Here is a 12,724-nt window from a genome sequence, read left to right as displayed (position 1 = left end):
GTGGAGGACAAAAATGGGGCAGATTTGTGTCTGTCCATTTTTGTCCTCCACAAATGGAGGAGTTAGGATGATCCTATGGAGCTGATTTTTAGTACACCCCCCATCTATGTAAGGGACTTTCAAATGAATGCTTTGGATCATCCTAACAAAGTGGGCCCCCATGTGATTGGGCAAGCTAGCTCACCATAAGTTTGGTTAAGCTCACCAACAGTTTCCTCATATATATATATATATATATATATATATATATATATATATATATATATATATATATATATATATATTCTTCCTAGTACCCGTTAGACACGAAAGGCAAGTGTGATTCCATTCATTTTTTTTTTCTTGAAATTTCAGGTTTTGGCTGAAATTTTAGTATTCCGTTTATGTTTCGGTCAAAATATGCGAAACATAATTTTTTGTCGAAATGCCGACATTTCGACAAAAACCCTGACAAACCAATTGCAAAGAATCTTAGCTGCAATTCGGCAATGATTTCTAGGGCTGGCAACGGGGCGGGGCGGGGCCAGATGTTGGGGTCCCCTACTTCTTCCCCTCTGCAGGGAATTTCCCCCCTCCCCTTCCCCTCCCCACTGCGGGGATGGTGGGGAATCCCCCTCCCCTCCCCACGGGGAATATCTAATCCCCATCCCCTCCCCTTCCCCGCCCCACATCCTTCGGGGACAATCACTTTACTTTGTTAAATGTTAGGTTTAAAACTAAAGATTTGCTAGGGACAATCACTTCAGGCATGTTGCGGCTTGGCTGTTGCATGTGAGAGTAGCCACACAACCCACATAGGCTAAGATTTTGTCTTATTCATTTTATTAACATGGAGACAAAGGTGGTTGCCCTCGGATTCGTTTAATTGATCAATAGTCCTTAGCAGATCCCTAATTCCCAATCCCACTTGCCAAAAAGTACTGTACGTGCCACACCATAGGAAGATCCAAACCGTCCATTTGATGGGCACACCATACTACCATAGGCATAGGATGATCCAAACCTTCCACTTGATGGGCACATTGTAGGATAATCCAAACTGTCCATTTGATGGGCCACAACGTAAATAGGTTGTGGCCCAAAAATCATTTCCATAGGATAATCCCAACCCTCTGATCTATAGAGGAATTGCATATTATGGTACCTTCTATAGATCGGAGGGTTGCAATCATCCTACGGAAATGATTTTTGGGCCGCAATCTATTTACGTTGTGGCCCATCAAATGGACGGTTTGGATGATCTATGGTGTGGCCTGTAAAGTACTTTTAAATTGTAGCCTATCAAATGGACGGTTTGGATCATCCTATGGTGTAGCCCATACATTACTTTTTGAAAAATAATGGACTATACGAGCGCACACCATATAAAATCTCATCACTCATCAGAGAGATGTTGCCTTTATTTGGGGGAGGGAGATTTTCAAAGAATTTAATGTTGCCTTACAGTGATGGTTCGATGGAGAGATTTTAGGGATTTCTAAGGGTAATATACTAATATAATGAGGGACAATGCCCAATGAATTATGGGTAAAAGAAAACATAAAAAGCTATTTCAGGGACAAAAGTGTACTAATGGAAATTATGAAAATTTTGGGGGAATCTTGTAGATATGTTTTGATCCAAGGGGTTTCTAGTAGTTTTCCTAAAAAAAAAAAAAACACTTAAAAAAATACAAGAAAAAATGGCATTAATGCGGAGCAGGGCGGGGCGAACTCCATCCCCTTCTCCGCACCGGGTTTTAAATCCCCTTCCCCACTCAAATCGGGGAATCCCCTCCCCAAGCGGGGCGGGGCGGATCCCCGCTTTTCCAGGTGAAATTGCCAGCCCTAATGATTTTCATACCGAAATGTTTTTGTTATTTTAAAAGATTTCAGTTAAAATTTCAAACAGAAACCGAAATATTTCCCTTTCACTGATGAACTAAATTAAACCGAAATTTAAAACCTTGCTGATGAACTAATAATCATTGGCAGCTTTTTAAATGATAAAAGACAAGATGAGTTAGCGCCATTATAAATTATGGTAGTACTAATATCATTAGCCATTTTGAATTTATAACATTTAATTACACCTTAAAAACCAAAATCAGGGTTTCTGAAATCCAGGTCGCATCCAAACCCTAAAATAGTGAATCCATAGTGAATCCTTGAAAATTAAAGGATGTTATCCAAACAGTACATTTAAAAATCCTGGATTTTCAAATCCGAATTTCTTCAATCCCGGATTTTGAGGAAATCCAAGATTATAGAATCCGCGTATCCAAACGGCCCCTATTTCTCAACTCAACTCAACAAAGCCTTTGTCCCAAACTATTTGGGGTCGACCAAATGAATCATTTAGAAAAAAATTCATGAAGAAGGTAAAATGAATCTACCCAGCTCTAATCCTGGTTCTAGTTGGGTTCTTCTACGTGGATCATTTTCTTCCATTCTATCATGTCCAAGGTCATGTTCTCTGTTATGTTCCTAGCTATCAAGTCTTTTCTCACTGTGTCTACCCAAGTTGTTTTCGTTCTGCTCCTACATCTTTTTACTCCATCAATTTGGCACGAGTCGCCTCTTCTCACCAGAGCATCCAAAGGTCCAAACCATCTTAAGCGGTGCTTCTCATCTTCTCCTCAATTGGTGCCCAAACACCCCAATAAAGATTGAAAATAAAGTTGTATTTTATAAAATAATGGGTGCCCTTATCAGCTCCATTTGAATTTGAAGGAGAAACTAAAGTTTGACTTCAAGCCTCTCCACATAGTTTCAACATACAGATCACTCGGACACATTTGTAAATGACATAACATGAATGCGATTGCTATATTATTCTTACTATTTGGCTATTTGCCCATTTGGTCAAAGAACTTGAATGTGGATTTTCTTAGTAGGGAAATGTATATTCACCACCTTTTCTAACCCAAGCCATCCCTTCTAGTGTAAAAATTGGAGTCATAAATATACTAGAGGGGGTGGCTGAGGCAAGAAAAAGGGGCAATTTATCACTTCCCTTCAAAGATCCATCCATCTGACAAAATTTCGGAATAAAAATTGGATGCTAACCGTATCCATTGGATACATATCTTAAGGTTCAAAATCATTGTTGAATAATGATAGAAGAAAGCAAAAATAAGACACAAGATTAGGAAACCCAATTTCTCATGGCAACCTGATTGCTATAATGAGCAACCAGGGCACGATGAAACATTGCCGTTTCAAGGTTGCACTAAAAGTCATGTTTTGATGGGAAAATCAATGGAGACATTTTTCCTCCTACGGTTGTTTGATTGCCACTAACTATTCTTGTGACAGTTCTTGTCGGCTGCAAAATTTTCTAAATGAAAGCCATGTTTTTTTTTTTTTTTCAAAGAGAAAACGTACACACAAGTGTAGATAAGTTATCTACTCACTAGCTTAAAATACAGTAGAGGCCCACATTGTTTGGGTGATCCAAACCATTCATTGGATTGGCCCTCATATAGATAGAGTGTCCACAAAAAATTAGCTCCATTGGATCATCCTAACCGTCCGAACCGTCGAGGCAAAAAATGGATAGATTTGTGAAGGTTTATACACGTCCATTTTATCTCCACAAATCGTAGGTTTGGGATGATCCTATGGAGCTGATTTTTTGTAGACACTCTATCTATGTGAGGGCCAATCAAATGATCAACAATATCCCCTCACTGTATTTTAAGCTAGTGTGTAGATAACTTATCTACAATACTTGTGTGTGGAAACCGTTTTCTCTTTTTCAAATCAGAAGAAAAAGGAAGTAAAGAAATAGGAATCTATTTTCCATTCTTTCTACTTCTATATGCGTCGAGTTATGCATATATTTTAGTTTTTACGAGAGCATTAGCACAACGCAGAAGAGTAGTTCTAAAGGGAATTGCTAGCGTCTATGTAAAAAGGTTTTCTCGCTGGTCTGTCGTCGCATATCATACCAGCCACCTGGTTATTGAAGACAACAGCTTTTGTCTCCATTCACGAGGTGGCTGGTCTGACGTGCAACAGACCAGCTTGAAAAGCCTTTTGCGATGAAGCTTAGCAAATCTCTCTTCTAAAAAGAATAAAATTCATACATCCAAACATGCGCTCCAATTCTAGTTTAGTCTTCATCAACAAAGAGAAAAGGACATGAGGGTTGTGACTTTGTGATCCACACCCCCATCCCTATACACCTTTTGACATTTGAACAAGAAGGCTTTCTTATCTTGTTATGCTTTGGGCCTCAAAACCAAATTCCATGGAAACTTAATAATGACAACCAATTGCCTTTAATTTCAGTCCACACCCAAATGCCAAAAATCCATGGAAATGGAAATATAGATATTAGAATTAGTGCAAACATTCATGCATGTGTTTTCACACTTCGAAGAAAGTTAATAACAAAACAGAAACTAGAAAATAAAACAAAAAGAAGAGCCATGTAACTGTGCCATTTGAGACCGTTGCATCATTTGGGTTCCATTTTTGATTGAAAATCTACGGGTGGAAAATGCCGATTGTAGAATCTCATGGTAATTATAGGACTAACAATTTTCAGTCACGGGTGATAGTTGGTAAAAGCCTCGTTTACGGCCGGTTCTTTACCGGAGTTTGAGCCAAACGAGTCGATGTAGCCTTGGTGCTGCTCTGAGTTTCACCCAAACAAGGCGCTTGACTCGGATGAGAGAGGACTTTATGATGTAGGACCGTGAAGAAAAATAGAGGATCCCTAAAATACTAAACTTCCTAATTCTAAATAACATAAAAAATAAAATCCTAGAAACTAATAATTAACATGGAAATAAAAATACTAGAAACTAAATAATACGAAAATAAATCATAATATCTGCATCACTTTATCCTTTCGGAAAAGCTTCATTTTCGGCAGAAGTGGTAGCTCCGGAGAAAGAGTTGTCTCTTCTCAATATGAGTGGGGCTCGAGAAGGCGAATTCAGGCCGAAAGATCAGTCCAGAGTGATTTAAACTGGCCATTGACTCACCGAGCCAGGATCACTAACTAATACTAATATAATAGAAAAGACCTGTCCTTTCTGTATAATTTCCTTGGCTCCGTTTAGAGAGACGGTGTTGGTGGGCTTTTTGTGAGAAGGGAAGACTAAGAAAGAAAATGAGAGGGAGAGAACTGTTCCATTTCTCAATGTGTAAACTTTGTTTCAATTTTGAATGGTGAAATGCAAGATTATAGACAGACCATTTATATTGATTACATGATTTACTTCCCATTGATGGGTGTTGTTCCTCCATTTCATAATTAATCCTTTTCATGCAGCCTTCTTTCATTCGCCATTTGCATTGAGGAACTTTTTATTGAAAATTCTTGCTTCAAAACAACCTTTTTTCCCCTCTTTGATGATAAACCTTTCATGGTTGCTCTGATGTGAACGTAAATAGCCATCTCTCCCTTTAGATGTGATCCTTTCTTCAATGTAGCTTTTGGAGTTGTATGCCCGTATCCTGGATCACCGGGATGTAAATAATAAAAGACAAGATGAGTTAATGGCATTATAAATCATGGTAGTGCAAATATCAATATCCTAAGAGCGTTTTGAGAAATGCAATAATCATGGCAGCTATTTAAATAATAAAAGACAATATGAGTTAGTGCCATTATAAATTATGGTAGTGCAAATATCAATAACCTAAGAGCGTTTTGAGAACTGTAATAATCAGTGGCAACTATTTAAATAATAAAAGACAAGATAAGTTAGTGCCATTATAAATTATGGTAGTGCAAATATCAATCGCCTAAGGGCGTTTTGAAAACTGTAATAATCATTGGCAGCTATTTAACTAATAAAAGACAAGATGAGTTAGTGCCATTATAAATTATGGTAGTGCTAATATCATTAGCCTTTTTGAATTTATAACATTTAATTACACATTAAAAACCAAAATCAGGGTTTTTGAAATCCAGGTTGCATCCAAACGCTAAAATAGTGAATTCTTGAAAATTAAAGGATGTTATCCAAACAGTACATTTTAAAATCCTGGATTTTAAAATCAGAATTTGTTCAATCCCGGATTTTGAGAAAATCCAAGATTCTAAAATCCGAGTATCCAACGGCCCCTAATAAAGATTGAAAATAAAATAATGGGTGCCCTTATCAGCTCCGTTTTGAATTTGAAGGAGAAACTAAAGTTTGACTTCAAGCCTCTCCACATGGTTTCAACATACAGATCCCTCGGACACATTTGTAAATGACATGACATGAATGCGATTGCTCTATTATTCTTACTATTTGCCCAATTGGTCATAGAACTTGAATGTGGATTTTCTTAATAGGGAAATGTATATTCACCGCCTTGTCTAACCCAGGTAATCCCTTCTAGTGTAAAAATTGTAGTCATAAATATACTAGAGGGGGTGGCCGAGGGAAGAAAAGGGGGCCATCTGACTAAATTTCGGAATAAAAATTGGATGCTAACCGTATCCATTGGATACATATCATAAGGTTCAAAACCATTGTTGAATAATGATGGAAGAAAGCAAAAATAAGACACAAGATTAGGACAGCCAATTTTTCCAGCACCAAAAATCATATTTTGATGGGAAAATCAGAGGACACATTTTTCCTTTCCTACCGTTGTTTGATTGCCATTTACTATTCTTGTGGCAGTTCTTGTCGGCTGCAAAATTTTCAAAGTGCAAGCCATTTTTCAAATCAGAAGAAAAAAAGGAAGTAAAGAAATGGGAATCTATTATCCATTCTTTCTACTTCTATATACGTTGAATTGTGCATATATTTTAGTTTTTTACGAGAGCCTTAGCACTAGGGGTGGACATGGTTCCGGTTCAACCCTAAGAACCGAACCGAACCGGCCTATTTGGTTCGGTTCGGTTCTAGGATTTGGTGGTTCGGTTCCGGTTCTAGGTTCCTGGAACGGTGAGAATGCGGTTCGGTTCTGGGTTTTGGATCTTGGAACCGAGAACTGAGTAGGATCATATCCCCCCTCCCCCCAATCGGATAAAATCACCCCCCCCCCCCCCCCCCCCCAATACGGTTTCCATGAGAAGAAAATGCTTTAGACTTTTCACTTACCTCACTTTAACGTTTTGCTTTGCCTTTTAAAGTTTTAATCGGAAGTTATTAAAAACGAATAAAATCTCAATCGTGGAAAAAAATTATAAAATAAAGGTTGGGTAAACCCAGAACCGAACCTGTTCGGTTCCAAAGATATATGGTTCGGTTCTGACTCCAAATTCTAGGAACCGATTGCATATGGTTCGGTTCTGGGTATACCCCGGAACCGAACATGTCCACCCCTACTTAGCACAACGCGAAGAGAGTGATGTGTTTAATGAAACCCAGAAAAAGTTCTTCTAAAAAGAATAAAATTCGTCCATCCAAACATGCCCTCCAAGAAAAGAAACTCTAGTTTACTCTTCATCAACAAAGATAAAGACCATGGGGATTGTGAATTTGTGATCCACACACACATCCCTATACAACTTTTGACATTTGAACAATAAGGCTTTCTTATCTTTGTTAGTCATCAATGCCTCGTAATCCTGGAAAAACCAGATTCCATGGAAACTTAATAATGACAACCCTATTGCCTCTAATTTCAGTTCACACCCAATTGCCAAAAATCCATTGAAATGGAAATATAGATATTAGAATTAGTGCAAACATTCATGCATGTGTTTTCACACTTCAAAGAAAGTTAATGACAAAACAGAAACTAGAAAATAAAATAAAAAGAAGAGCCATGTATCTGTGCCATTTGAGACCGTTGGATCATGACGAATCCATCTTTGATTGAATATCTACGGGTGGAGAATGCCGATAGTAGAATCTCATGGTAATTATAGGACTAATAGTTTCAATCACGGGCGATAGTCGGTAAAACCCTCGAGGAGTACGACCGGTTCTGTACCGGAGTTTGAGCAAAACGAGTCGATGTAGAGTGATTTACACTGGCCATTGGCTCACCGAGCTGGGATCACTAACTAAAGAACTGTCTTTTCTGTATACTTTCCTTGGCTCCGTTTAGAGAGACGGTGTTGGTGGGCTTTTTGTGAGAAGGGAATGCTAAGAAAGAAAAGTAGAGGGAGAGAACTATTTGAGAGAGAGAGAGAGAGGTAGTTATTTTGTTAGAAATGAGAGGGATGTGGGTTTGAGGTGGTTTGGTAGAAATGAAATGGGGGGAGAGGGTTTGAATTCGTAGTTTGCTTTTGGACGTGGACGCCACCGTAGTAGGACCTTTACTTTAACACGTGGAAGGTTGGATGGACGATCACATGGTTTTTGTGATTTTATCTCTTATTTCTCTCTTCCCTTGTTTTGTTTGTCTCTCTTTCCACGTAGAGAACCCACGGGCTTTGTTCTTTTTCACCTGTTGGTTTTGGATTTTGGGAAATGATTTAGATTCGAAAACTGATTATTAGACTCAAAATTGCCTGAAGTTCGAGTCAAATAATTTGTTTTTGACTGGTAATCAATTCTCAAAATCCAAAATGAACATTTTTGGATTTTGAGCATCAATTTGAATCCAAAACTAATTATTGGACTCAAAATTAGGCCATGTTTGGCAGCTAGGAATTTTTTAAAGATAAATTAGTGTCTACAAGTGCTGAGAGAGGAGTGGGCCAAGTGGAGTAAGGAGAGAGATTTTGTACTGCACAATTGAGTTGAGGGTGAGTAGAGGTTTTTGTTTCCTGATTTTTAGCCACTTCACCACCTTACCCCTCTCTCAACACTAAAAAAAAAGAAAAAAGGGGTGCAAGTGTGCAACTCGGGTCGGGTTCAACCTGGAAAAAGAAAAGCCGGTTCGGGTTCAACCCAAAAAAAAAAGTTGTGTCGCGTTGAGCTCGGGTCGGGTGAGGGTTCGGATTTCCCAACCCGAGTTGAGATTGGGTCGGACTTGAGTGAAACCCGACATTTTTTATCAATTTTTTTTGTAAGCTTAAAAACTCGGTTCAGGTCGGGTTGAACCTCGTTCGGTTGGAAATTGGGCCGAGCAATGTTCAAGATATCATTCCCTCAGCCCTAACCCAACCGATTCCTTCAACCCTAACCCGACCCAACCCGAGCCTCGGGTTGAGGATGGTCAATCCTAACCCAATCTGCTGCTAAACCTCTCAACCCTAACCCAACTAACCCGAAAAGGGTCAGGTTGAGTCGGGTCGGTTGGGTTCGGGTTCACCTAGAGCCAAACAAAAAAATACAAGAAAAAAACATAACCCAAAGAAAATGAAGATAAGTTTAGAGGACGGAGGTCTGGGTAGCAAAGGTGCCCATAGTGAGTAGGCACGGTGATAGTTAAAGTAATATAAATTTTATTAAATCGAATCTGAATTTTGGTATGTGACTTACATTAAGTAGATAGTACAAAACGTAAGACATAAAAGGAACACAACGCTTACATGACCTTAAAAGAGGGGAAGAATCATATCTTTTGGGTTCAAGATGGCCTCTTGGCAACCAAGCTCGGCTCAATATAGGTTCCAGGAGCAGCGAACTTGAGGGAGAAACGTTAGAGAGTGTCATGATATATTGATATAGTCCTGTACTCAATTTAACTTCTAGAAATGCAATTGATTACTACATTTGCTCTAACAGTTAAGATACCTATTATAAAATACAAATGATTATGGTGGAAAAAGAAAAATAATTGTGATGATGATGATAAAAGAAGGAAATGATTATGCTCTCCCCATTTCTATGGTCGGCTTCTTTTGCTCTATATCAAGTCTATCTGATAGACGCTGGCTCGCTCTTTACCTGGTTCCTGGTTCGGAGCCTTTGACCTTTGCTGACTTCGGTCTGATGCTTTGATTTTGCTTTTCAATGATTCTTTTCTCTCTTGGCTCCGCTTTAGGCCGCCTTTGTAATCTTTGTTGTCTCTTTTTTTCTAATATATCTGGTCAGGGTCCCCCTAACCCCAGCTTACCCATCAGAAAAAAAGAAGGAAATGATAAAGAGAATTAGGCATTCCAAGTTAATTAAAAACTGCTATTTCCCCACTTATGCAAGTGGCTTCTAGGAAATCAAATGTCGAGGATATATTACTTGTATGCCTGTACGATGGCGAACCTGTATGCCTGTACTTAGAGAAAGAAGGAAGAAGAGTGAAAGAGGAGTGTCAACATTAAAAAGACTAAAGAGAATAAAAACACTACGCAAATTTTTTAATTTTAAACCCGGGTCTTTTAGTGTCTTTTATAATTGTTTAAAAGACACTAAGACACTCTTAAGTGCATCTTCAGACCCTCTTCATTTGTTGGTTGCTGCCAAGAGGCCATCTTTAGTTGGGATCGTATTGGTGAAAAATGGAGTCGGGTCAGGAAAAAGTTAGGTTACTACGATAAAATGTGGGGTAGTGTTGGAAAAGTGAGGTTGTGCCAAGAAAGTGGGGTCGTGTATAGAAAGTGGAGTTGTGCTTGGAATTTTCCTGACACGACCCCACTTCCCCAAAATGAACCCACACTGACATGACCTCACTTTTTTTGACAAGACCCCACAGTTTACTTACAACCCCACATTTTCCTGACACGAGCTGACTTTTCACCTGCATGACCTCAGCTTTCATGGGCTGGGTTATTGTTGAGGGAATGATATCTCGGGTTGGCCTAGGGTCGCCCTCAACCCGATCCAACCCGACCCGAGTTGCAGTGAGGGATAAGGAACATAGTGATAGCGCATCCAAAAGATTAGAAATGAGGGATTAGGACGTAAAACTGCTTCGAAAGGGCTGTCATTTCATAAACAAAATGCATTTTCTGGTTGTTTTCTATGTAACTTTTTTTTTCCGAACTACTATTGGGTCTTCCTCCTTCACTAGCATGGTTTAAAATTTCAGTTTCAGTAACCGTTTCGGACATTCGGAAGACCGAAATTTGGTACTCCCTTCGAAATTCCGGACAGAAATTTTCCAAAATTTCGGCCGAAATTTTGTAACGTTTTTTTTTAAAAAAAATAAAGATTGTATTTTCTCGAAATTTCGGCCAAAATTTGGTAAATGGCGAAATATTTAATTTCGCCAAATACTGGTTTCGGTCCTCTTCGGTCGAAATTTAAAACCATGTTATCACCAAGGTTTAAAATTTCGGTTTCGGTACCCGTTTCGGGCCATGAAATTTTGAAATTTCTCGGTTGAAATCTGGTACTTGACCCGAAACTAATATTTTATTCAATATTAAATTTCGGTCGAAATTTCGGTGAAATATTAAATTAATATTAAAAAAACATATTTTTTGGGTCAAATTTCTGATAAACCGAAATTTCGACCAAAATTCCGAAATTTCGGCCGAAATAAATGACCGTTTCGGGTTTACTCGATTTCGGAAATCCGAAATTTAAAACCATGGTTATCACTAGTCGGTGAAGAACACATGAAGTCAATGACAGATCATACTTTTACCAGGTTGCCAATTTTAGTAAGTACACTCCTCCTTATCTTCTACCTCCTTTTCATCCTCTTATTATATTTCTCTTTTTAATGGGGGTAAGTGACAAAAACGGGTACAAACTGAAACTCACATATATAGAAAAGGGATATAATAAGACAAAATCTGTTGCCTACTCTCTCATGCAGCAGCCAGCCTGCGAAATGCCTACTGCGATAGTCCCTAGCAAATCCAAATGTAACTGCAAACAATCAATCAAATTTCAGGCTGACAAAGATGGTGTACACATTGAATTCCTGTGTATAATTAACACAAAATTTCAGGCTCTGGAATCTTCAAGGAGATGACACGTGTCAATTTGCAGAATACTTATAGGGAATGATATCACCACTACCGTATTTTGATGATCCTCACATTATTAAAACGTATGGTACGGACCGCACCATAGGATGATCCAAGCTGCCCATTAGATGGGCCACAGCCTAAATGGGTTGTGCCCCAAAAATCATTTCCATAGGATGATCCTAACCCTCCGATCTATAGAGGGACTGCATATTAGAGGGTTGATCCTAACCATCTCTAGATCGGAGGGTTAGGATCATTCTATGGAAATAATTTTTTGGGCACAGCCTATTTAGACTATGGCCCATCTAATGGACGGTTTGGATCATCCTATGGTGATGTCCGTACCGTACGTTTAATAAAGTGAGGAGTGCGATCATCAAAATACGGTAGTGGTGATATCATTTCCCTACTTATAATGAGACGCAGATACGTTAAAATTAAATAATTTTTTCCCCTCATTTTCCATGGAATCTGGCAACAAAATCTCTAAATCTGAAACTAATTCGATACAAAACCTAGTCCTCCAAATTCAATTCCAGATTGGTTCCTCTCTTTTTCTGTTTTAACCCATTTTATCTTATTTTCTTGTGAATTTCTGAGATCTTTTCATGTCTGATAAAGACACACATGGAGAAAATGGTGAGGATGAAGTGCTCCTCATCTCAGGCAAGGATGGAAAAAATAAGAAAGGGTATAGGAAGAAGATTAAAAAGGCAAAACAAATTGTCATTCTGCCATTCAAAAAGTTCAAGAAACTATGTAGAAAGAAAAGATCTTGTGAAGATTCAGGTAAAGGTTACTATCTCTGTTTCATGAAGCCCATTACTTCAGATTCGCCTGTTGGATCTCATACAAACGAATTAAACAATCAAGATAACGATCAAGAATTTTCTTATGAGTTCTTGAAATCATTTATTGAGAGCAATGATTTTTATGCAAAGGAATGCAATGTACATGTAGATATATGATTATGGCCAGTGACAAAACAATGAAGAATGAACTTCCCTTTGGTTGTTTATGATTGTTAGAGATA

This window comes from Tasmannia lanceolata, unplaced genomic scaffold (assembly GCF_043159265.1).
Source record: "Tasmannia lanceolata isolate RefF3 unplaced genomic scaffold, GAP_Taslan_0.1 ptg000007l, whole genome shotgun sequence".
NCBI lineage: Eukaryota > Viridiplantae > Streptophyta > Magnoliopsida > Canellales > Winteraceae > Tasmannia > Tasmannia lanceolata.
Note: the sequence above shows the minus strand (reverse complement) of the source record.